Source organism: Silene latifolia, chromosome 11 (assembly GCF_048544455.1).
Source record: "Silene latifolia isolate original U9 population chromosome 11, ASM4854445v1, whole genome shotgun sequence".
In the NCBI taxonomy this organism is placed as follows: Eukaryota; Viridiplantae; Streptophyta; class Magnoliopsida; order Caryophyllales; family Caryophyllaceae; genus Silene; species Silene latifolia.
In genome coordinates, this window is record NC_133536.1 from 84,975,575 (window position 1) to 84,998,172 (window position 22,598).

Here is a 22,598-nt window from a genome sequence, read left to right on the forward strand (position 1 = left end):
ATGCGACAACAGGATGATCCTTGATCCGAATGGTCTTTGGTAATTTTTTATTCATTCTATTTTGTAATTTTTTTATTTAGTAATAAATGACTTTTTTTAGACATATGTTAATTATACATTATTTTTTTTTCCTATATAATTATGTTTTTAACATGTTTGATTTCAGGTTTAGAAGTCAAACAGTTGTTCGTGGTGTGACTAATAGCACCCAAGAGAACATGACACACGGCGTTACTTGTTGGAGTAACGCTAGTGATGAAGATAAGGAGATGTGGTTCAACAACTTCCGGGTATCTATTTATAAAATATATATTATTAAATATAATTTATTTATTCTTTTTACCTTATTATTAATTTGTTTCTCATCTATGTGTTTACTTTTTGTAGCGTGTGTTCTATTGGCCAACCAACCTTGAGCGCCTAGTTTGGCAAAGGTATAATGACATTGGCAAGAAGAGGCTAAGGGACAACATGTATAAGGTGTCTAAGAGGAAGAAGGCGCCATCTTTCATGAAAGGTATTTAGTTTCTTTTAATACCCGTAATTAGTTAAAATTCATTACATATTTTGAAAATATATTAATTAATAATTGTTATTTTATTGATTACGGGTTCGTCATATGAGGAATATACCAAGTACCGGAGCAGTCCCGAGTTCAAGGAAGCATCGGCCGGAACAAGATCAACAGGAAAGGAGGAGATAAGGATGCGGAAGTTGAGCCTACTCATTATGGAGGGTCTCAATCTTTTCATGATCGTGTGGTATTAGATGTAAGTTATTTGTCTTAGCTTTTAATTTAATAGTCTTCTAATTTAATTAGTCTCATTAATTATCATGTTTGAATAACAATTTCCTTGTTTTTTTTCCGGAAGACCAAGAAGAATAAGGGTAAGGTACCCACGATTGTTGATCTCTTTGTTGACACTCACGCAAAGAAGACAAGCAAGGGCAAGTTGATCTTCGCGAAGGAAAAAGATCAACAATTATATGTAAGTGTCAAAAAATAAAAATTTCTTAGCTTTTTAAAGTATATGTTTTATCAATTTTTAGATAAGTAACCTCTAACCATTAATGTTTTATCAATTTTTTAGGAACAATTCCTTGTCCGTAGGAAGAACAACCCGGAAATTGATGACAATGAGCTATGGTTTGATCTTGTTGAGGGGTTCCAAAGAGGAGATGTGTATGGAGCCGGGTCGGCAAAGGAGATTTTCTACCCTCCTACAAGAAGAAGAGGGTCAATTTCCTCCCAACAACAACCTTATACCCCAAGTGTCGTGAGTGTGCTCCAAGCTCAATTAGCCGCCAGGGAGAGGCAGGATGCCGAGAGGGAGAGGCGGGATGCCGAGAGAGATCTTTGAAATTCGGAGGATGAAGGAGGAAATGGAACGGATGAACTCCTTCTTCGCCAATTGCAACACCGGGTGGCGCCAGTAACCAAAGGATCCTAGAGATCCTAATCATGGAGGTGGTAGTGGAGCGGGAGCAAGTTTCCCTGTTTCGTAGTTATGTAGTAGAACTCGTAGTTATTCCCGGATAATGTTAGATGACCAAACTCGTAGAACTCGTAGTTGTGTGTATGGAACTTGATTTTCTTTATCAAGTTTGGTTGTGTTGGCTTCCCATGTGTTCTCTCTTTGGAAGTGTTGGTTTATTTGCGGGTTTTACGTATTTGGCTAGGTCAAAAACGATTTTTAGGCAAAAAAACATGTAATTTTGGCGACGGACATCGGGCATTTGGCGACGGCATTCCGTCGCTAAGTCTCTGGTCATGAATTAATTTTAGGGACGTTGGCGACGGAAAACAGTGTTATTGGCGCGGAAATCGATCGCCAAAATGGCGACCAAGTTCTGTCGCCAAAATGGCGACCATTACCCGTCGCCATTTTGGAGGATATGGAGATGACGTGTATATTTAAAAAGCGATAAATGGCAGTCGCTAAATTGGCGACTAATGACTGTCGCCAATTTTGGCGGCAATTTGATCGCCCGCTTTAAAAAATTGATCGCCAAAATTGGCGATTTAACGCTGTCGCCAAAAGCGACCAAACCTTGCTACGAAGTGCGGGCGACGGGCCTTAGTCGCTTTATTCTAAATGGCGACTGTTCTCAGTCGCCTTATATGGTCGCCAATTACCTTATTTGTTGTAGTGTTTGTTGTTGTTTGAGACGATCTTGTTGATAAATAAATGAATGGAGTAAGATGCGTATGATTATGTTTAATTTATATTAACCATTTGTATGTTATTGTTTAGAACAAATTTGGATGAGTAATTATGTGTTGTGACAAATCCGCGTGTTGGCTGGAACGTGTCAGTACCGGACCGAGACGTTTTCCAATGTTTCCAAAAATATGACAGATTGAACGGCATCGAAAAATTAGGTGGTTTAGCCACTTGAATCACTCAATTCGGAGTCCGTATGAGTAAATGGCGTCGTTTTATCGAAAAAATTTATAGAAAGGTACTGTTCACGGACCCGTGGTACTGTTCACAGCAGCGAAACAGGCCCGTGACGGGCCGCGGCAGGCCCGTGTTTGACCCGGGGTTGGTCCGTGACTTTGGGGTCGGGTTTTGGGCTTTAATGTTGAATGTTTGAGTTCTTTGGAGTATGTATTTAAGCATGGTGGTACTTTTAGCATGTGATTAGTTTTATTATGCTAAAATTATGTTGAATTAGCCATTTTTGTAAATTAAAATAAAGTCTTTAGTTTGATAGCATTCACATGTTAAGAATTGAAATTTAGCATGAGAATGACATTGTGATAATTATTATGATTTGGGCCAAAAGTAGGCCAAGACTCTGAGCTGGGCCAGATTGACCAAACGAGTTTGGTCAAACTAGGTTTAAACCGGTCAGCCTCGATTTGACCAATGACCCGTCGCGGGACTAGGGTCGAGGGTTTGTCTTTGAGGTGAGATTGGTTGTTATTGGATGTTTTATGTTATGCCTTGATATTTGTAATTATCATTTCACATGTTGGTTGTTGGATGAATTGGTTGCCTTATACTTGAGTGTTCTTGCCTTGTTGCCATTTTAGTTTATTCTCATGGATTATAATATTGATGGTTAGCTATAATTTGGTTATTGATGACATTGAGGATATGGCTGGATTGTCTGCTGAATAGACATTTATATAGCCTTTCACATGATAGAATGTTAGCATTATGTTTGAAAGTTGGACTCTTTGCCCCTCTTATGGTTAAGTGGGTGTCCTACTTGTCTTAAGTGTTGTAGGCTAAAGCATTCAGTTGGGACTAGGTCCTAGGTGAGTGACTTCGGTCGATGTCATAGATAGGCCCTTATAGTCTTTGACGAGTGTATGTTCACAGCTTAATAGCCTTTGTGTCTTAGCTTGGTGGGCTTATATCCAAGTTAGGGCATGACCTCCTGACGTACTCGTAGAAGTATGTGGTCAGCTTAAGTACTAGCCAACCCTTTGGTGGACTCCTTAGGGGTACTCATGTGTGTGATCATGGGTCTTGGATGCGGTATTTTCCGCATGTCGCTAGGTCTGCGCAGGTTTAGGACTAGGGTGTTTACCTTACCTAGTGGTATAGACTCGAGTTACAGAGTGACTATTGACTGTACTAGGAACTTATGCCTGTCTCTAGATATATTGTCCTTTCTTGTTTGGTGATTCTATGAATCATAGAAGGTGAGATACAAGCCGGCTATGGTTGATAGAGTTTGGATTCCTGGATGTTATGTGATTCATATGATAGTGTAGTATGAGTCGGTCTAGTATTCACATGCTAGGACTATGTGTTGTTATATTGTTGTTCACATGATAAGCACGATTGTCTAGCATCTATATGTTAAGGCTATGTGTTATTCATATTCATATTCTTATGTTTACATGTTATATTAATTATGACATTTCGTGGCTGGGAGAACTCGGAGTTACTCCCCACCGATCGTGTGGCTTTCGTATTTGTATAAAATGCGATTGTGTGTAGGTGATGCATATATGGGGTACATGGACGAGCTAGCGAGCAAAGTAACCTTGGGACCTAGATTGGCTTCATTTCTTTGTGACCCTTAAACACTTTTTATGTCATATACTTCTAGGGACATATGTCTCCCTTTTTCATATTTGGGTTGTATAACTTTGTTTCGCGACTTTAGCGATGTTTTATTTGTGAGATTTACTTTAGACCTTGCATGTTTGACACCTTCCCATTTGGATATTTTTATAACAGGTTCAGGTTTTAAAAATTACAGGTTTTTACCCAAATGAACCTATTACAAACATATCCATGCAGTTTTTATCTAGAATTATGTGTTTACTTTTCCGCAATGAATGAGGGTGTCACACACAAGCTCTCTACACAAAGAGATGGTGGAGATGATTTCAAGCGCAATTTCATCATTTATATCTTCAATGCTCTTTTAGGCGGTGTTGTAGGGAATCAGGCAAGTTTGAGACTTCTTAAAAGTTTGGTAAACACTGATATGATCTCCAAATTCAACTGGTGCAATTTCATCAAACGCAAACTGGCTGTCCAAGTTGAGACTTGGCAAAAGGAGGAGTGGGAGACCAAAAAGCTGAAAGAAAATTGGTTTGGTGGACCTATTATGGTCTTGGTTTTCATTTATCTAGACTGATTTGTCTTCAAATCACGCCTTGTTACTCGGCAGTCTCCAACACTCTCAACTTGAACAAAAGAGGCTATATCCAAGAGAGTTAAGGAGGAAGTGAATGACAAAAATTCGGACAAGAAAACTTTCGGCAGGGGTTCTATTGAGCCTCCAATGGTCATCAACCACCATATACCACAGTTGTGTCCTCCTCCTCCAAATATTGAGCTCGGCCAGTCTTCCAAGTCAACAATTCAAGATAAAGCATCTGAAGCTGAAGCTGAAAAATTACCTCTACCTGGGAACGAAGGCACTGGTGAATTTGTCCATAAACTTGGGCTTTCTGCAAAGGCAATGGCTCAAGCTCCCTCCAAACTGCCTTCAACAAAAACAGTGAAGAAACTAGTTGCAGCTGTAGACGGTATAGCAGAAGGTTTTAAGTTATCTCAACAAGAGGATGATACTGAAAATGTGGAGGATGTGAAGAATGCGGAAAAGGTCTCGGACATTGTGGATGAGAATATCGTTGAGAAAGTGGTTGACGATATTCATGAGAATGTGGAGAAAGGTGGGGAGAATGTGGATAATTTGTATTGGTGGACTCAGGCTGATTTGTTGGGGGCATTGGATGTGATGGGTGAAGCTTTGCAACCAATAGCGCCACATAATTCACCACCACCAAATGCAGAATACCCATCCTTTAGGCTCCTAGCAGCTGATGACCATTTGTTGTCTCCACCTGAACCCGCAACATCTTCTCAACTCAACCCGAGCACGACACATATGCTGATGTGTCATCCCTCCTTGTGGATGTCATCCCTCCTTTCACTGAGCCCACTCCTTTGGTAGGGAACACATCCTCTCACGCTGCTCTGGATGATGTTCCTCCTGTCAAGGACGTCACTGAGCCTACAATTATTGTTCTAGCAGCTACTTCTACTCCTCCTAGTACTGTGGTACGGAACACAACTCGTGATCAACATAATGTTATTGTCCTACCAGATACTCCACTTGTTTCAACACTTAATAAACCATCTGTCAAACGATCTGTCAGTAATGTCTATATTCGTCGATCGCCACGTCATTTGGCAAAGTCGATTGTCAGTGTTCCTTGCAAACCCCCAACTACTGCTGCAATCCCATTTCCTTTATCTCCATTACCAATTGAAGACGATGTTCCAGTTCGTGGTAAGAGGAGGGTTGTAGTTCCAGCGAAAGTTTTCCGATCGCCCTATTTGCAAAGAAATCTTAATATTATTAGAGATTTGAATCAAGCTGTGAAACAAGTATTATATTTTATACTTGGCGAAGCATATGATTAAACGGAGATTCTTTTCCAAAGTCAATGTCAGAGTTTGACAAAGAGCCAGTTGAAGAGTGTGGCTGAAGGCGATTGGATATCTTCTCATGTCGTAGATGTTTATTGTGAGATCTTAAATAGTATTGAGATATTCAGATCCCGGACTTCTCCTTCTCGTTTATTTGTGCCGTATAGAAATTAAAGTGTTAGTCTTATTACTCTCTACTTTATCCAATTCTCCAAGTCTTTTTTACATGATGTTGACTTATAATCGTTACTCATACTGATCTTACTTTTTATTTCCAGTGTCTCTACAATGTTGATGTTTCTGGAGTTCAACTAGTAAGTCTTTGATTTTGGTCTGCTTTTATTTCAACTTAAGTTCATTTTTGTCTTTTTTATTCACTGCATTTTTGTCCTTTTTTCAGGTTTGCGCTCCAATAGTCTCCGCCTCATGCCCACCTTTCTTGATTTTTATCGACCTAAGAACTAAAAGTAGCAAAATGCAAATCATCCATCCTATGAAAGGCACATCTATTGATTATTCTTGTTTTATACAACCCGTGGTACGTCTATTGTTTCCATTTTGCTTAGGAAAATGTGTGTTATTGTGATTCTAATAGGAATTGACTTTGTGAATGTAGGACTTTATTTTGTGAAGCCTACACTTAAGGTTTGTGAATCTTATCACTTTAAGCACTTATGTTGACCAAGTTTCACAAAACAAGCCCTAAGATTCACTGAACAAGGTCTGAGATTCACCAAGTAAGGAAAAGGGCAAAATAAGTGACTTTAACCACTTATGTTGACCAAGTTTCACAAAACAAGCCCTAAGATTCACTGAACGAGGTCTGAGATTCACAAAACAAGGTCTGAGGTTCACCAAATAAGGAAAAGACCAAAATAGGGGACATTATGAAAGTAAGCCTTTATTCTGTGAATCCTAGATCTTATTTTGTGAACCTGTGGTCCTTTACCATTTCACTCCAAGTTTTACAAACTAAGATGTATGGTTCACATGATTCGTAGCCAAGAAAGACTAATTTATCTTTTGTTCATACCTGTGCTAAGAAAGACTAATTTCTCTTTTGTTCATACAGAAAGAAAGGCTCATCTGGCTTCTTAAACCAAAGTTTGCCAAGACGACGGGTATTTTGTGGGCCTTGAAGTGTTTATCCCAAAATCAAACCTAAATTCTGATGAAATTGATAATGGCCTCTATTTATTGAACATATTGGAGAATTACAAAGGAAACAAAAGTGATTGTCCAATAACCATATATACTGTAAGATTACTTTTTCAACTTTTACTCTCTATTTATACATTGATAAATATAAATTTTTATAAGTTTGCAACACATTATTATTCCCCTTTTTCCATTTATAGGAAACTCAGGTGAAGCGTTTTGCATTGAGCGTGTGCTATCACATTATTACATGTGAGAAGAACCTATTAAGAGATAGAGTGAAAAAAGATGCACTAGAATGGAGTCATGTACCGTTGTAAGAACATTCTTCTTTTAATATTATCAAATTTTTCTTGTAAAACCTTTACATTCTTTAGTACTTTAGTTGATTAAATAATCTTATATGTTCGTATTATGGCAGTGGCTCTCGACCACTGCCTTATAGTGACCAGCAATTGTTGGATTATGTTTGCAGATCCAAATCGGCGAAAACTAAATTGTAATGATTTTGCTATATTTTTTTAAATTGTTTTAACGATATTAAAGTTATATTGTGAGAGATATATTGACTAATTGCATTTCCTCAATATTTAAGTGACGCTATGGTGTCTACTCCGTGGATGGAAGTCACAAGACAAGCTTTGCAGACCCTTGGACCGCGTGGCTTTGTTATGGGTCAGGTAAGTATCATTTTGCTTTCCTTTTTCTTCCCATGTTTCATTTTGTACATTCAATGTCTCTTTTTTTTTAACAAATTTGATTTTGTAGGTGATTGATATGTTTGGAGTTAAGTCCACACTAGGTAGATCATATGTCCTCTACTTGCTAACGACAGTATATGTCAGCTTCAAATCCTTTAGATGTTGATATTCAAGTATTTGCTTTCTTAATGTTGCTCCGCTCTGGTTTATTAAATTAGTCTTACTTTTGTCACATGCAGACTGTTCATCACGAGCGCAACCCTTGACTATTTGGGGTCAATACCTGAAGTCTGATTACATTCCATTTGATGGGAGCAATATCCAAAAGGTGAAAGATCCCTCTTCTGTTATTTATTTTCTTCTTTATTTATTTTCGTTCATGTGTATTGTTAATTGGTTTGTCTATTGCAGGTTTTTATCCCTATGCGTAACGATAAGTGTCATCATTGGTGGGCTTGCGTTTGCGATTTAAAGCAAAAAGTTAATTTCATCCTCGACTCGAGCACCGATTTACATGCGGATCCTGATAACCACACAGCCCAAGAGATTGTATGATTTTTTTCCCAAAATATTTTGGAGTATTTATCTTTAGTTTCTTAAAAATATAACCCTGTCATATTTTTATGTTCTATTGGCTTTTTCATGTTCCAGTTGTACCAAGTTTCATCTGTTCTTTGTGGTGGTTCATCTGCATTTGAATCTTTGCGGTTGATGCACATGAACGAAATTGTCAACCTTGAAGTCCCTCAACAAACAACATGGTATGTAACCATGTATCTTCGTTTTTTAGGCTATATTTGTGTTTTTATCATACAAGTTTGAATGGTTGAAACTGGACTGAATGGTTCTCTCTCGACCAAAACCAAGTATCCAATCCCATATTCTTTGAAATGAATGGTTGATATTTGAATTTAATAAATTTCTTTATCTTAATTTGTGAATCCTGGAACTTATTATGTGAAACTGGAACATCAAATTGTGAAACTTGGTCCTGAATAGTTGATCTTCACTTGCGATGTTTCTTTTACTCATACATATTTATTTGTTTGTAGTTTTAATTGTGGAGTGTATGTGCTGAAATGGTTGGATGCGTTGGACAATGAAAGTTTACGGACCAACAGTCAATATTTTGAGGTATAAATTTACGGGTTTTGCCTCCTACCTTGCCATTGCTACATATTAAATATATACTGTATGAAAATCTCTTATGCAGAATTTGCCGGACTATCGAAAGAAGATAATATTGGAACTTCTTAAATGGGCTAAAAATACAAAAACGGTACACTTCCTTGACTTAAAATTAATGCAAAGTCCATTTGGTCATAACTTGGGTGAACATTTTGTAAATAAGTTGGGTGCTCTTAATTGTTACTTGTTTTTGATGGTATAGGTGTTTCATTGATGACATGACAGTCTTTTTGCAAGCAAATGATCTTTCTCCGATGGATATGTGTTCACTGGCGCCTGGCGGACATCCGTTGCTTCAGCAGGCCTGCTATATCTATCTTGTGTTGATGTATTCAGTATTCGAAATGGTGAAATTCGGCCATATTCCCGACCTTGTTTGTTTGTAATGGTACCATGAATTGATTAGTCTTTAGTCTTGTATTTGAGTAGCCGAGAATGTAGTGAGTACTCGAGAATGTAATGCTACAAGAAATTGTGAAACTTGGATTTGACCATAAGATGAGACGGTTGTACTTTGTATGACGGTCTTTTATTGAGAGACAAAGATGTTTAATGCAAGCCTTCTTCTCATTTCATTCGCTTCTTTTTCTGTATTATGTACATTACATGATTAATGGATTGATATACCTTTGGCACAATGACATCGACTAAAGGCTTTACTTCATTGGGAAACGATGCTGGATTCAGGCTTTACTTCATTGGGAAACAATGGCATCGACTAAAGACTAAATTCACAAAATCCACATTATAAAAAAGACTAAAGTCTAAATTCACAAAAAAACTTAATGCTGAATTCAGGTCTAGGTTTCATAATTTTATGTTCCAGTTTCACAAGATAAGTTCCAAGATTCACAACATTGAGTAAAAGAAACATCTTAAGTGAAGATCATAACATTCATGACCAAGTTTCACAATTTCATGCTCCAGTTTCACGTAATAAGTTCCAGGATTCACAAAATTAGGAATACAAACTTCTTAACTAAAGATCCACCATTCATGACAAAATTTCACAATTTCAAAATTAGAAATACAAACTTCTTTTTCTCTTCAACTTCCATATTCACTAACTGTCTCTCTCTTCAACTTCCATATTCAGTGCTCCAATTTCACTTCCGTCTTCGCCATTATCCGCCATTATCATTGAGCTTTTCGTCTGCCATTAGCATTACCGTTTCTACTGTCGCTATCATCCGCAAATTAGGTATTTTTTATCTACTTTCTCAAGTTTCGATTCATACTCCTTTTGTTTCATTTTTTTCCCCATAATTTTCAATCAACTTCTTTAATTCGTCAAATTATTGTTTTTATTATGCAGGTTTTTGGTATTGAGGGTTTAGGGTTTTTGCGAGCATAATTGAAGTCGATTTCTCCTCTTTTTTGTATGTTCTTTTCCATTTTTTTAGTAGATTTCAATTCTCTTACTTATTTCGTTCAATTTTAGTAGTCTCTATATTGCCAGTTTTTGTAAGCTTGCTTGCGTATGGTTTTGTGATTAATTTATCGTTCTTTTGGATGCATGTTCTTTGGATGCATGTTTCCTTATCTTATCCTTCTATATTGCCAGTTTTTAAATGTATTGTTGGTTAAGTTTTCAGTAGCTACATCTCATTTGCATTTCGTGAATCTAGGACCTACTTATGTGAATCTAGGACCTAATTATGTGAATCTCAGACCTTGTTTTGTGAAACTGGAAGATAATATTGTTATACTTGTTAATAAGCGGATGAAATCACCTTCTCTGTTGTCAAACTTACTTAAAATGTTTACATTTTAGATTTTAGTTCTGATGTTATTTTGCCTTACTTGGTGCATAATAGGAAGCAAGCTAAAATGAAGCGATCGGAACCAGCTACCTCTACTAGTGAAGTATGTGAACCCGCTGAAAAAAAGAAAAGAACCTATAAAGAGCGATTGCCTGTGTTGAGGACTCGGATGTCTCCTGCTGGGCTTTACAACTTTCTCAACAATGAGGACAATCCACCATCAGATAACCAGATTGAAGCTATACAACAAATGGAATTTGGTTCTCTCTTGCATCTTTAAACATATGTTGTTCCGGGTCACTTGGCGTTTTGGCTAGTTTCAAATTACAACCCCTTTAAAGGATCGTTGTGTGATGGGAAACTCCCTGTTTTAGAGGAAGATATACATCTGTCCCTAGGATTGCCAATGGGTCCAAACATTGTCGTTGAAGCAAAAATTGGAGATAAGTGCCCTTCTTATTCGTCTATTTTGGAGGAGTTCAGTAGTCAATACATAGGTAGTTCCATTGAGGTCAAAGATATTATGCAAAAGCTCTCTACACAAAGAGATGGTGGAGATGATTTCAAACGCACTTTCATCATTTATATCTTCAATGCTCTTTTAGGCGGTGTTGTAGGTAATCGGGCAAGTTTGAGACTTCTTAAAAGTTTGGTAAACACTGACTTGATCTCCGAATTCAACTGGTGCAATTTCATCAAACGTAAATTGGCTGCCCAAGTTGAGTCTTGGCAAAAGGAGGAGTGGGAGACCAAAAAGCTGAAAGAAAATTAGTTTGGTGGACCTATTATGGTCTTGGTTTTTATTTATCTAGACTGTTGTGTCTTCAAATCACGCCTTGTTACTCGGAAGTTTCCAACGCTCTCAACTTGGACTAAAGAAGCTATATCCCAGAGAGTTAAGAAGGAAGTGAATGACAAAAATTCGGACAAGAAAACTTTCGGCAGGAGTTCTATTGAGCCTCCACTGGTCATCACTTAGCATAAGCCACATGCACCTTTGTTGCTTCCTACTATTGAGTTTAGGCAGTCTTCAAAGCCAACGAGTGAACAACAACAATCTGAAGATGAAGAACCTACTAATCCTCCTCTACCTAACAACTCAGGTTGTACTACTGAGTTTATTAATAAACTTGCGCTTTCTGCAAAGGTGATCCTCCTCTACCTAACAATTCAGGTAGTACTACTGAGTTTGTTAATAAACTTGCTCTTTCCGCAAAGGTCATGGCTCAAGCTTTGGTGGAGTACAAATCTCTTGCTAGCCAGGCTCTCAGCAAACTACCTTCTTCAGCAATAGTTTCTAAACTAGTTGCAGCTGTAGATGGTATGGCAGATGGTTTTAGGTTATCTCAACAAGACAACAATGAGGAGGGTAATGTCCAGGAGAGTGTTGAGGGTAATGTCCAGGAGAGTGTGGAGGGTAATAGTGGGGATAATCTGGAGAGAATGTGTGGGTGGTCTAAAGCTGAATTGTTGGAGACATTGGACATGATGGGTGAAGCTTTGCAACCAATACAGTCACGTCGTTCACCACCAAAACCAAAATGCCAAATCATACCACTTGATGATCATCTTTTATCTCAACCTGAACCTTCAACGTCTTGTATTCAAGCTGATGAACAACCTGATCATCTTTTATCTCCCTCTCATAATACTGCTATTGATGATGTCCCTCCCGTCAATGATGAACAACCTAACCATTCTGAGCCCACGGTGGTAGCGGATGATCATCATAATCAAGAACGGTGGGTTGAGTACAATAGGAGGATAACAAGCGAAAGAGATATGCAAACAAGTTCTAGTGCTATTGATGATGTCCCTCCCGTCAATGAGCCCACTCAGCCCACCGCTACTGTTCTAGCTACTCCTGAGACTTCTACTCCTCCTCCTCCTGTGGTAGGGAACAGTGATATGCAAACAAGTTCCAGTGCAATTAATGATGTCCCTCCCGTCAATGAGCCAACTCACCCCACCGTTACTGTTCTAGCTACTCCTGAGACTTCTACTCCTCCTCCTCCTGTGGTAGGGAACAGTGATCCTCCTTCTACACCAATTGTTTTCGGCCTCGATAAACCATCTGCCAGTAAGGAGTTGAGGGCGTGTGATAAAATTACCACATGTTCTGAGAACCTATCCAGAGAAATACTACAAAATGATGCACTAGAATGGCCTCGATACACTGACATGGAATTGATGAATTTTGTTCGAAAGAGATCAAAGAAAACTCAACAGTAATGTCATATTTTTGCTTTGATTTTTTGATTTTTTGATTTTTTGATTTTTTTTATTGTAATAAATATATCTACTAATTGCATTTTATCAATAATGAAGTGAGGTTATGGTGTCCACTCCGTGTATGGAAGTCACAAGAGATGCTTTGCAGACCCTTGGACCGCGTGGCCTTATTATGGATCAGGTAAGTAACCCCTGAGTATTAATTTTCTTTTCCTGCCCATGTTTTCATTTTGTTTACGCCACTCAACATGTTTCATTTTGTTCACGTTTCATAAAATCAGGTCACGCGATGTGTATGTTTCCTAACAAATTTAATTTTGTAGGTCATTGATATGTTTGGAATTAAGTGCACACTCGGTAGAACAAATGTACTCTACTTGCCAACAACAATATTTGTCAGTCTCAAATCCTTTATATGTTGATATTCAAGTATTTTACGTTCTTAAAGTTGCTTTGTTTCTAAAATTGCCTTTTTGTGACTTGTAGGGTCTTCATCGAGAAAACAACCCCATTATTTGGGGTCAATACGTAAAGGACAATTACACTCCAGTTGATGGTAGCCATATCGACAAGGTCAGATATTTGTGATGTTTATTTTACTTATTTGTGAATTTTGGAACTTGTTTTGTGAATCTTGGAGCTTATTTTGTGAATCTTGGAACTTATTTTGTGAATCCTGGAACTTGTTTTGTGAACTAATTTGTGAATGCTGGAACTTATTTCGTGAATCCTAGACCTTGTTTTGTGAATCCTGGACCTTATTTTGTGAACTTATTTTATGTATCCTTGACCTTATTTTGTGAACTTATTTTGTGAATCCTGGACCTTATTTCGTGAATCCTGGACCTTGTTTTGTGAATCCTTGACCTTATTTTGTGAACTTATTTTGTGAATCCTGGACCTTATTTTGTGAATCTTGGACCTTATTTTGTGAATCCTGGACCTTATTTTGTGAACTTATTTTGTGAATCTTGGAACTTGTTTTGTGAATCCTAGATGTTATTTTGTGAATCCTTGACCTTATTTTGTGAATCTTGTACCTTATTTTTCTTATTATAGCATTAAACTCTTAGTTTGTCTTGTACATTTACTATCTCAGGTTTTTATCCCTTTGCATAGTGACACGCCGAAGCATTGGTGGGCTTGTGTCTGTGATATAAAGCAGGGAAAAAATTTCATCCTTGACTCTAGCGTGGATATTAATGTGGATCCTGACAACAAGCATGCCAAATAGCTTGTATGATTTTTTTTTTCCAAAATATTGTTATTGCCTTTTCTTTTAAAAGTATACTCCAAAATATATTTTGATCTTGTTATTGCCTTTTCTTTTTCAGTTGTATCATGTTTCAGCTATTTTGGAAGAGTCATATAAATCTTTGGAGTTCATGCACACGAACGAATTTGTCAATCTCGAAGTCCCTCAACAAACAACATGGTATGTAAGCATGTATCTTTTTCCTTTTGTTAATAGATCAATAGTTATTATTTTGAGCTTGTTGATTTTAAACCATTTGCTGGTTTTTTTTTGTCTAGTTTTGATTGTGGAGTTTTTCTGTTTAAGTGGTTGAGTGCCTTGGACGATGATAGTTTATGGACCAAAAGTGAATATTTTGAGGTAAGTTCATTAGTATACGAAAATAAAGCCTTATCTTGTGAATCTCAGACCTTGTTCAGTGAATCTTAGGGCCTGTTTTGTGAAACTTGGTCATTATAAGTGGTTTAAAATCAACAAGCTCTGAGATTCACTGAACAAACTCTGAGATTCACTGAACAAGGTTTGAGATTCACAAAACAAGGTATGATATTCACCAAATAAAGATAGGTTGTCTATATACTTCATTAATATATGTCGCTCTTTGCAGAAATTGCCACAATATCGAAAATCGATCATGTTGGAACTACTTAGATGGGATGAAAATACTAAAAAGGTACACTTCATTGTCTTAAAAATGATGTGAAGTTCATTTCTTCATAACTTTGGCAAATATTTTGTAAATAAGTCGATTGTACTTGTTTTTGGTTGTATAGGTGTTTAATTAAAGAAGACAATTGTCCGTGTTGATGGGATGATGTGAAGTCATATTATGCAAAAGTGGGTTGAGGCTCCTGTAAAGATTGTTGCCTTCATCAACTCCTGTAAAGATTCTTGCCTTCATCAACTATTGTAAAGATATTTGATAGTTGTAAAGTCATAATAATTTTTCTGGGTCACTTATGTGACTTATGTAGCTAATTTGACATTGAGTTGAGCAATTTGAGCTTGGCTTGAACTACTGTTATACGATTTCCAACATTTAAGATCATGTTTCACGAAATCACCTTCCACCTTCCGTAGGATTCACAAACTTTACAAGTAAACAATTGGACAAATTAAAGTATAGCATTCACAACATTGAAAACAAATAAACGTCGTAAGTAAATCAACAAGCTCTGAGATTCACTGAACAAGGTTTGAGATTCACAAAACAAGGTCTGATATTCACAAAATTAAGAGCAAAATAGATGATTTTAAACCACGACCAAGTTTCACAGAACAAGCTCTAAGATTCACTGAACAAGGTCTGAGATTCACAAGATAAGGTCTGAGATTCACAAAATTAAGAGAAAAATAGATGATTTTAAACCACGACCAAGTTTCACAGAACAAGCCCTAAGATTCACGGAACAAGGTCTGAGATTCACAAGATAAGGTATGAGATTCACAAAATTAAGAGCAAAATAAGTGATTTTAAACCACGACCAAGTTTCACGAACAAGTCCTAAGATTCACTTAACAAGGTCTAAGATTCACAAGATAAGGTCTGAGATTCACAAAATTAAGAGCAAAATAAGTGATTTTAAACCACGACCAAGTTTCACAGAACAAGCACTAAGATTCACTGAACAAGGTCTGAGATTCACAAGATAAGGTCTGAGATTCACAAAATAAGGTCTGAAATGATAAAAACGCTTGATGCTAGATTCAGGACCAAGTTTCACAATTTTACGTTCCAGTTTCACAAAATAAGGTCCTGATTCACAACATTGATCAAAATAAAACGATCAAAACTTGTCTTCTTCAATCGTCATCTCTATTCTCGTTGCTTAAGAATACTCCTTTACATCATTCTTCATTCTCGACTTCTTCCCCTTTTTCCTCTTCTTCTGATGTCTCTCCCTATGTGAAGAATCAAACCTTGATTAGATACTTTTTGAAAAAAAAAAAAGAATTAGTAGACAATAGTAGTTGCGTTTTCAAGTAATACTAAAATGGAAAGACAAGAGTAGAATTATATATACTTGATTCTCAGGAAGATGCTCTGCAAACTCATTTGGACAATTTCTTTTATCGTGGTGTGACATGCGTTTACACTTAGCACACAACCTTTTCGGTTTTTTGCCTTCATAATTGCCTTATTTTTGCTGCTCACCATCCTTTTCCCGCTACCTTTGTTTCTAGAGACTTTAGGTGGTAAGATCTTGATTTCTTTTGGAGCCTTGCAGTTGAGAAGGACCTCTAATTCTTGTTCTTTGGTCAAAGGCTTTGGGTTTGGCTCCAACTTCTCTCGGAATTCTTTAATTAGCTTGGCAAACTCTTTCATATCTGACTCTTCTTCTTTTCTTTTGAGCATACCAACAGTTGCGTAAATCTCAGACCACACCCGAGACATTCCAAATTTACTATTACCAGTAAGATCATAGTTTTCCAGCAGATTTTCATTCAAATCATAAACCGGGTTTCTGAGTGCATTCTTACTCCACCTACGCAAAATGTATTTCTCAGGTATTTCCTTAAACTTTCCCAGGCAAATCCAAATGATGTGGTTGCATAAAATACCTTTCCTTTCAAACAATTTACATGTACAACGGACATCCATTGTTCTCCTATTGTACTCAACTGCATATCTCTTTCGCTTGTTTGCGTCCTCAACAATAGAAACTTCAAAGTTAGTTACTGGATCTGGTGGGGTGTATCCACAAACACTACACGCATTTACCGAAAATTTAACCTCCTCTTGGAAGTCAAAGAACACTTCATGTGTATAGACCTTCACTGCATGGGCCTCCTAGTTTGACCCGAATAGCGTTTCAAGCATTGAGTTGTGGCTCTGTGCTTCAAGAAGCTTTAGATTGTGCCTTTGTTGGTCCATGGCACTCTCAAATCTCATCCAAAATTCTACGAGAGTCCCATATTTATTTTCAAATCTCTTGAAGAAGCCATTCGAACTCTCTGATCTTTGTGTGGTTTTTAAAATGTTGCCCATCGGCACATTCCTGAAATAAGCGGGTATCCATTGATCTCGTTCCGCAAACTTGCCAGTCAACCATTTATTTCCTTCTAATGAGAACTCGCTAATGACCTTAGCCCAATTCTCTTCAAATTCCTCAGGCTCCAAGTCCTCGCTCCAGACAACATTGTTCAGACGACTTAAGAAATCAGTCTCTTTGCAAATTGTGCTCCCAACCTTGTCTGTTACTTTCTTCATAATGTGCCACATGCAAAAGCGATGTCTTGCTTTTTTGAACACAGCTGCAAGTCATAAAATCCACATTATCTATTATCAGAGTATTATCTTCTATGGTCACAAATCAAGCTTTAAGATTCACTAAACAAGGTCTCAGATTCACAAGATAAGAGAAATAACAAAATAGGCAATTTCAACAACTTATGACCAAGTTTAAGAATATTAGCTTTGTGTTTCACAAATCAAGATCTAAGATTCACAAAACAAGCCCTAAGATTCACAAAATAAGGAAAAGAGCAAAGCACATGATTTCAACCACTTATGATCAAGTTTCACATAATTACCATATAAGTTCACAAAACACGCTCTATGATTCACAAAATAAGGTCTGAGATTCACGAATAATGTTCCTAGATTCACCAAATAAATAATATTCCAAACACACCTGGAACTGCATTTATTATTCCGGCATCTTGGTCACTGATGATGTAATTGGGTTCTTTGCCACCCATTGCTTTCAGAAACTGCTGAAATTCCCAAATAAATGAGTCATCGTCTTCATGCTCTAAAAGCACGCATCCAAATGTTATTGACTTTTTGTGATTGTCAATCCCGGTGAAAGGCGCGAATTTCATGTTATATTTGTTCGTTCCATAGGTTGGTGATAAGTGCATATTTTATACATTTTAACCCCTTATATTAGTTTGATTTTACATATCATTTTAGCACTTATCAAAGTGTTTTTAAGCTAATATTGTGTTTCTAGTGCATTTGTGTGTTCAAGTGTGTTTTGTAGGAAAATGAGCTAAATGAGCTAAAGTACTATAAAATGTGCTAACACTAGAAGCAAGGCTAAGTATGAGAGCAAGATTGGACTAAGTGTTGGAAGTGCATGGATTTTGCATGAAGAAAGTGTTGGATCAAAATGAAAATGCAAGCAAAGTCAATGTGCAAGTCAAAGCCCAAGAATTCAAGTCCAAAATGTGGTGGAAAATTTGGATGCTAAAGAAGAGCTTAGGATGCCAAAATACTTAAGATGCCCTCCTTAATGCTCTTAACCACACTCATAAACAAGGCATTAAAGCACCAACTTTGGATACCTTGAGCATTAAACCAAGAATTGAAGAGAAAGTTAAGAGTGTGCTTAAGATGCCATTTTGGATTCCTCTACAAACTTTGCTCTCTTATTTCCTATATAAGGGGTGCTAATCACACACCTTTAGACCACCATACACATACACAATTTCTCATAATTCTCTCTAAATTTAGTAGTTAGTTTAGGTTAGCTTTTAGTTTAGTTTAGTTTAGACTAGTTTTCTTGCCCGTGCGTTGCACGGATATTGAAATAATGTGTGATAAATTTCAAAATAAAATGGAATATAGACATATAGTACATCGTTCATGTCTAAAATTTTATGTATGCCGCATGACCAACAAACAATTCCCGTTAAAATAATATTGACATAAGAATAAAAGAGTGTTTGATTAATAAAATACTTTTTTTTTCGGAAAATAAAACCAACATGAAGTTTATATATGATACGTAGACTGATAGTTTTTAGAATTTGTTCATTAATACCTCTTTGTTTTTCAAATGGTCAAGGAAAACAATAATATCTACTCTGCATATATAATCAACTCAATGATGCAACAAATCTCCTTCTTTCGAATAACAACCATAATTATTCATTGCTGGATCAAATTGTAATGATGTAAAAACATTTAGAGGTAGTTAGAATATTATATCTCCCGGTCAAACTATAAAAGTACGTTTGAATGTGAACCAAATTCCGACGCAATACTACATGGCTAGGGCTTCTTATGACCCCCCCCCCCCCTCTCTCTCTCTCTCTCTCTCTCTCTCTCTCTCTCTCTCTCTTTCTAGCAATAGTCTTGGCCCCCATCTTCTCATTTGAAACAAAATCTTTCACGCAGACCCCTATTTTTCTTCCCTATTCACACACATGATCTAAAAGAATCTTATCCCTTGAAAGATCGATTCTTGTCTCCGAAACTTATCTCAAATTTATCCAACCAAGTGAAAAACTAAAGCCTTACTTCTAGAAAAATACACCATCCAATGGAAACTAACCCTTGCTCTCGACATTATTGTTTTGTTAGGAAAATAAAACCAATATGAAGTTTATATATATGATACTTGGGACTGAGAGTTTTTAAATTTTGTTCATTAATACCTGTTTGTTTTTCAATTGGTCAAAGAAAACAGTAGTATATACTTTGCATAATCAACTCAATGATGCAACAAATCTCCTTCTTTAGAATAACAACCATAATTTAATCACTGTTTGTAATACCCCGTATTTTATATAATCGAGTAAACGGATATTTTTATATATTAATTATTATGTATTTTTATATTAATAATTATGTCGGGATAATAGTTGAGTCGAGTTAATTGTTTAGTCGTGTTGATATCGTAAAATCGAGTTGTTGCATAAGTTATCTGAGACGGGTTTATATGATATTCGAGACGTGAGCTAAACCATTTACCCTCGACCCATTTGGGTTTACCCAATATCGTGTTTAACCCAACACCCAACACCATATTCTAACCTAAGTTTTAACCTAATTTTTACCCTAGCAACACACGACCCACACCTCAACCCGCCTCCCTCCTTTCATCAGCTCCAACTTCTATCTTCACGCTTAGAGAGAGAGAGAGAGTGACCTTGATTGTTGGCGGCACTGCAAGGAGGATCTAGAGGTGATTGGCGACGACCTAGGGTGGCCCTAGTGGCTGTTTTGGTGGCGGCAAAGGTAAGAACGCAACCCTCTCCCCTCTGTTTTCTTTGTTTCTGTCGGGTTTTGGAGGGGGTTGTGCGTGTTTGATTGAGGATGCTAGTGATGGTTGGCAGGGTGAGGGGGTAGAGTGGTTAGTGGCGAGTGTAGTGGTGGTGGTCATGGTGGTTATAGGTGGTGGTTGTGGCTGTGCAAGGCGGCATCGACATGGGGGGTAGTAAACGGGTTTAAGCAGCGGTTTTCAGGTGGGTTTAGGTGGTTAAGTTGGGGTGGCACCACTGTGGACTCGGGGGAGGTCGAAACAGTGGTGACACGGTGTCTGGGTTCGTGGGATGACGGAGAGCAAAGTCGTGGTGGTTGGCAGGGGTAAGGTTGTTGGCTGCGGTGGTGGTCAGGAGAGAAAAGGAGGTGTTTGGTGAGGCTCGGTGTTGAACCAGGCCAGTTGACGGCCGTGGTTCACCTCGCCGGCGAGGGTCGACCCCAGTGGGGGTGGTTCTTTGGTGGTTGGGTCGAGGGGGTGTTGGGGTGGTGGTTGACACGGCCTCACGGTGGCCTGTGGTGGCGGGTGAGTGCGTGTGAAGGGGGTGGTGTAGGTGACGAATTGTTTTAGTTTTGAAACGGGTTTCGTGATATCTAATCGTTATATTTCGTAATGGGTCGTATTCTAAATTAATTAATTTAATTCCGAGTTGTTAATTAATTAAAGACGGGTTTAAGTCGGGTTGTTGAATTGTTTTATGTTTGATTCGAGTTTTCTTAAAACGTTTAATTCGTTTAATATTTTATTATCACATTAGTCATTTAATTTAATTCCCGAGTTGATTAAAATAATTAGAGATGGATTTTGAGTCGGGACTGGTTAAAGTGGAAAGTTACTATATCGGGAAAGTTTCTATTTTGGGGAGATTTCTATATTTGGTAGTTAGTAATTATAAATATTATAATTGTTCTAGGTGACGGATTCGTGAAGGATCGATAATCAAATGCATTGCTTTGTTTTCTGGACTGCTTAATTGGAATTGCTGGCACTTTGAGGTAAGGAAATACACTTGTCCTATTATCGTTGTTGTTGAATTGTGTTGACTTGATTTCTGGTTGTTGATTTAAGTACGATTTATATATATATACGGAAGGTGATTGACTGAATTGATTATATTGAGTATGATATCACAACATCGGGTAATCGGCATGATTTTATGATTTATCAGTTCAGTGATTTATATATATATATTGTGTTGCATTAATTTCTTTTGAGCATTCATATGCATTGGAGATGGAGGATGTTGTGGTGATGTGGTGCGGTGATGATGATGTTGTGATAAGGCCCAGGCGGGTTCTGCAGGACTTGCCCTGGTGTCCTCAGCTGCGAGCTGGCAGATCGACTTCGGTCGATATATATAGTCTACCGGGGATCGGTATGGCTGGGCGTTCCGGGGTATGAGATGAGTGTGATGAGTTGAGATGGAGATGGAGGTGACGGAGTATCATGCATATCATATTTTATTGTTTTATTGTTTTCCCTACTCAACCTCGTGGTTGACCCTGTGTATTCGTGAACACCTGTGATGAACCGTTTTATGGGGAGCAGACTTGACAGGTTTAAGAGATAGAACGGGAGCTGGATGGGCGTGAGACATTGGATCAGACGACTTAGTAGCTAGATCATCATCTAGAAGACTTTCACTTTTATTTATGTCAGTTCTTGTAATTTGAGTTGAAAAGAGGATTTGTAATAATTAAGTTAAAATATTATATAAATTGCCTTGGAGTTTAATTTGTTATTCACTACCTCGGGAAACCGAGATGGTAACAGTCCGTTTTATTAGGGAATGTCTTGCTAAAGGCTCCTTCATAAACCGGGGTGTTACAAAGTGGTATCAGAGCGAACGATCCTCAGGCCTAAACCAATGAACCCAATGAACGTAGGATGTGTCCAAGTAAAATGAACCCCTGGGAATAAACTAATAGGAGCTCACAGTGCGGTTAAGAAGGCGCCCTTAATACGTGCTCTTTTGCCCTCTCAGTTTTGAACCAGGTAACCCGAGAGAAATTGAGTGAATGGGTAGTTGGAAGGAAAACCTTGAATATAATCGAGTGGATGTACACCTTGAGACCCATATGTTCTAACCATTCTACAGGACAATGTTACGGTAAGTATTTTGTATGAATGATGATGTGATCATATGATGTTGTGGAAATGAGAAATAAATCTTCGTGTTCAGATTGATAATCAATGAAGTGTTGGAATGTGGTAATCGTGAGCGTGAAAATAATTAAGAAATTATGATATTTACCTAGGTGGATGTTGAATGATGTGCTGATAGTACTATTATGTCTAGTGATATGCGGTTATGTGATCCCAAAGCCATGCTAGTATAGTCTTGTGATAGTAATAAGAAACACTATTGAATTGCATGTTTCTAGTCATAGCAATCGTGATTA

At 37.6% G+C, this 22,598-nt stretch overlaps 2 long non-coding RNA genes across 3 annotated transcripts; both read left to right on the forward strand.

Annotated features, from left to right (window-relative positions):
* Positions 1–3: 3 nt before the first annotated feature.
* LOC141614958 (uncharacterized) lies at positions 4–513 on the forward strand. Its single transcript, XR_012529500.1, has 3 exons — positions 4–39; positions 167–290; positions 388–513. It is a non-coding gene; the product is annotated as an uncharacterized LOC141614958 (long non-coding RNA).
* Positions 514–13,330: 12,817 nt separating this feature from the next.
* LOC141614959 (uncharacterized) lies at positions 13,331–15,232 on the forward strand. 2 transcript variants are annotated; one of them, XR_012529502.1, is made up of 7 exons: positions 13,331–13,346; positions 13,438–13,524; positions 14,051–14,188; positions 14,286–14,386; positions 14,485–14,566; positions 14,814–14,879; positions 14,980–15,232. It is a non-coding gene; the product is annotated as an uncharacterized LOC141614959 (long non-coding RNA). The 2 variants fall into 2 exon arrangements; XR_012529501.1 differs by lacking the exon at positions 13,331–13,346 and having other exon boundaries at positions 13,353–13,524.
* Positions 15,233–22,598: the final 7,366 nt, after the last annotated feature.